The sequence below is a fragment of the Paramisgurnus dabryanus genome, chromosome 20, assembly GCF_030506205.2.
Source record: "Paramisgurnus dabryanus chromosome 20, PD_genome_1.1, whole genome shotgun sequence".
Taxonomy (NCBI): domain Eukaryota; kingdom Metazoa; phylum Chordata; class Actinopteri; order Cypriniformes; family Cobitidae; genus Paramisgurnus; species Paramisgurnus dabryanus.
In genome coordinates this window covers 27,413,668-27,418,097 of record NC_133356.1, presented here as the reverse complement: position 1 = coordinate 27,418,097, position 4,430 = coordinate 27,413,668, and the positions used below count along the sequence as shown (strand labels likewise).

General features: G+C 34.0%; 1 long non-coding RNA gene across 3 annotated transcripts; it reads right to left on the bottom strand.

Moving 5' to 3' along the window:
* Window positions 1-1,533: 1,533 nt before the first annotated feature.
* Window positions 1,534-4,430, bottom strand: LOC135730755 (uncharacterized). Of its 3 annotated transcripts, none has more exons than XR_010526086.2 (5): window positions 4,121-4,430; window positions 3,348-3,856; window positions 2,872-3,031; window positions 2,304-2,383; window positions 1,534-2,049 (listed from the first exon to the last, which is right to left on the bottom strand). It is a non-coding gene; the product is annotated as an uncharacterized lncRNA (long non-coding RNA). The 3 variants fall into 3 exon arrangements; XR_010526085.2 differs by lacking the exon at window positions 4,121-4,430 and having other exon boundaries at window positions 3,348-3,415; window positions 3,733-4,011; XR_010526084.2 differs by lacking the exon at window positions 4,121-4,430 and having other exon boundaries at window positions 3,348-4,011.

The following is a 4,430-nucleotide window of genomic DNA, read 5'->3' as shown; positions in this document are numbered from 1 at the left end:
TAGTACATAAATCCTCACTCAGCATAGCTGCCCAGGACAGAAACAAGCCTTGTGCCTTCATGTGGAGAGGACTGGATAATGGCTTTTTCTTCAGCTCACAATTTTCAGCTCACACTTTCCTTTCCTCCGTTCTGCTCGCCATTCTGCTGTATGACCTGTGGCGTCAGTTACAAAAGAAATAGATTTACTTAAACATGAAAGTTTTGCCATCATTTACTCACCTTCATGGATCACAAAAGAAAAAAACAAAGCAGAATGGATCAGAATATGATCAGAGAACCCTACAAAAGTTTATTTGCCACATTACCACATTGGCTGTGCATTATTTTCAAATAATTCAATGGCCCATCATCAATTATTACTTACATAGTGTAACATGTTTATAAACCATGATACTGCCACAGTACATGTCCATAAGACCGTAGTATTATAATAGTACCATGTGCAAACGCTCGCACACAACTGCACAGGTCATTTACACCCAGTTCAGCTTTTATTTTGTTGTGTGCAGGTGGCGTGCAGCACCTCCAGACACTTTGTTTGTATGACGGTGTGGCTTTTGTTGTTTTTGGCCTAAGCGCACGTGAGGGCTTGTGTGTGCGCGCTTGGTCTCTGTGCAGAATTCAAAGTTCTATCATCACTCAGAGTTTATGTGAACAGCCGATGCTGGCTCGGTCCACTTCCTGGGAAAGCGAATGAGATCGGAAGCGTCTCAGACTTGAAACATAAACACGTGCACTACAACACATGCTGTCTTCCTCCAGAAAAAAAGCAACCTGGACCCTGAAACTTAAATAAATACATGTTGTGTATATAAGTACAATGCACACACAAGCAAACGGATATATTTATTAAAAAGCTGAGCTGTATCGATGGACGGTGCAGAGTTAAAGACGCATTCGCTTCTGGCATGTGCACATGGACTGCACATGTTCTGTGCACACATAAAACAATAGCACATTTTTAGACACACGGCTAAAAATCATTATTAAAGGGGTCATCAAGTAAAGAATCAAATGTTGATGTTTTGACATATTAGAGTGAGGTCATTGTATCATGAAAACATACACTCTTAAAAAAAATGGTTCTATATCAAACCAGAAATGGTTCTAATACTTGCTTCATATATGGAACCCCCAAATGGTTCAATATAGAACCACTTTAATGGGTTCATTAAAAAGAACCCCAAATGGTTCTTTGAAACAAAGTTAGATGGTTCTATTTAGAACCATTAAAGGTTCTTTATAATTATGAGGAATTTATTATTGATAAGAAATTATAACCGATCCTAAAAATTATAAAAGTTTACGATTTATTAATTGTATTATACAGAAATATAAATCTATAAAAATTACTTAAAATCACATCTCTTTATTCTGTATTAGACAGCAAAACATTTAGTTTACATTTAAAATGTCTCATTTCATTCAACCATTTAGTTATTTAATTATTTCCACTAAGCATTTTCACTTTTTTATAAACATACATGCGTTTATATATATATATATATATATATATATATATATATATATATATATATATATATATATATATATAAAAATTGCATCTCTGTATTAAACAGCTAAACTCTTAATTACACTATACATTCAAAAATTTTGTTCAAGTTATTTCCCTTACGCATTTTCTGTTTTTATAAACAAAGATACTGTACAGTATATGCAGTACTAATTTTTAGTAACTTTTACATGTGTCTGAAATGATGAGAAGAAATCACAATGCATTTAAAGACAATTCATGAACAATCTATTAAATAGAATGACAATTTACACAAGTTGATTGTACATTTGTTTTGTACAGGTATTTAAATTTAAGCATATATTTTATAAATTAAAGTCACTGTGTGCTTAATGGCAAAAGGGTATTGAACATTGAAGACAAAAAAACCCGCAAACAGTCATTCCACAGCCTGTGATGTCAATGTCTTCCACATAGTATGTTCACATTGTCCATTATAAAGTTGATACTTTGAGATTTGAGAGGATCAGGAGAGCCGTTGAACACTATGGTTGGTGTGGGACCTTTGGGTTCCTGTAAAACAAACATTTCACCTTTTAAGGGCTTTTTACCAATTAACAGAAGCCATCAAATAGACTTAAAATTACCCCATAATAACACAAATAAAGTATGACAACTAGGCAAGCGACACTCAAGAACCAACAAGACTCATAATAATTGATGTGGAGCTGTATGCTATTTAAGGGTAAACAGAGTAATATTTTTATATTTGCATTGAATGTTACTTTAAATGAAGTGCCTCAAATGCTACAGAAGACTATACTTACACTATTTACACAGCAAAGCAAGCTGGGATTTTCTTAAAATAATGCTTGCAATAACATAAGTGCAGCATTCCTCACCAGACCTACAAAGATAAAAATTATTGTACATTAGGTACAGAAATCAATTACAGGGACATTTTACTCAAAAAAGAAAACTCATTCACTCACTCGTTATTTCAAACGTTCATGGCTTTCTTTCTTCAGCAGAACACAAAAAGATTTTGAAGAATGTCTGTAACCGAACAACGCTGGTAGCAATTTAATGGACACAAAACCAATGCAGGTCAATGGGCACCATTGTTGTTCGATTACCATACTTTTTTAAAATATCTTCTGTTGTGTTCTGCTGAAGAAAGTGACGACAATTTTCATTTGTGGGTAAACTTTAAATCTTTCTCAGCCAGCGCCTCTTTATTAACAAGTTAACTCTTCAATGGCAAAGGAAAAAGTTTATACTAACATTATTTTCATATTTTCACTTATACAATTTATAGGTGCTAGAACCTTTACATTGACAATGCAAATAAGGCTACTTTACACTGGGCAAAGAACAAGCATATGATGTAGTTACCTTCTGTGGTTTCCTCTGCTGTTCCAATGAGATTGGCGTAGAGATGTTTTTTACTTCATTCTTTTGCACTCCTTATGATGGTTGGGGCCATGTTATTTAGAGATGTTTCCATGTTCTTCACCAAGTCTGTTCCAAACCTCATTGTCATTCCATGCAGCATCTTTAAATACAAAATCTTTATATATTCATATTCATATATACTTTCAGACAAACAAGTTCCTTAAAGTCTACATTAACTTGAGGTTGCAATTGACTAGTGATGTATTTTTCAAAACACAATGTTCAATAAAATATAGTGTGAAATATACAGAATTAAAATTAAGTCCTCAAACACTTTACAGTCTTTAATGCTAAATTCTAAATGAAATACATAAGAATTATCATTTAAGCTACAAAACACAGATTTCTTTTATTTTGCTCTTTGATGAACATTAGTGACAGAAGTCAGGTTTACGAGGTCCCTTTAAGCACCTTACCTTTTTGCATCAATGGGGTTTATATTTTAAAGCCAGTGACGTGTCATAACGGACCATTTATTAATTATCTGTGAGGGGAAGGAAAAAAAGCATAAATTACACTTCACAAACCAAATACGCATAAAAACCTGAACACGTTTGGTTTTTAAAACATTTGAATGTTAAATGTAAGTGTCTTAACAGCTACCATCACATTAATTCATTGTGTGCATCACAGAAAACATGCAAATCTAGACTTGTTGCGGATACGAACGCTGCACTGCAATCGTGCATTTATAATAAAGACCGGCGGAAATTTCCCAACTGTGGCCACCAGTTTACTTTTTTCTTCAGAGTTTAGCTCCAACCCTGATAAAACACTCGTGAACAAACGAAAAATACTCACGGAATATGTGTAAAACTGCGACAAACATTTACATATAATTTCCCTTCCACCCGGTTCCCTTGACCACGCGCTTCATTCGTCTCCTTACAACACACAGCTGTCTTATTGTGATTGGCAATTTAATCTAAAATGACAAAGAAATAAAGCAGGACTGTAACGTAATTCATTAAAACCCGGAACAAAATGTATTTAACAGAGCTTTTTATAACTGACGGTTGACGAAGCCCGTCGTGCTTTAACGTTACCAACAGTATTTTTTAACTGAGGTAAATATTATAAATGTAGCTTCTATCACTATTTAGCACAAGACCTCTTAAAAAATAAATATTAACTAATTATACTAAATATTTCAGTAATATCGTTTCAAAAATGTAGAACGTTTACTTACCTCAGGGTACCAACAAGCAGAAATGCCGGTCCGGAGTCCGAACTCCTCAGTTTGAAAAGAAAAAAAAACTGTCACGTCTGGAGGCTCATCTTCGCTTATGGTGCAACGCATATATACGCCACCAGAGGGCACTTTTGCCATTATTTGTTTTAAATGCCCCTTCAGGTTAAATTAAACATTGACAATATAGAATGTACAAATATAAAGAAAACACCTGGTTATTCGCCAAAAACGCAAACTGCACTGTAAGTTTTATGGTAATGTACAAACTTGCATAAAAAAGCTCACAGGAAATAAATCATACAATAAA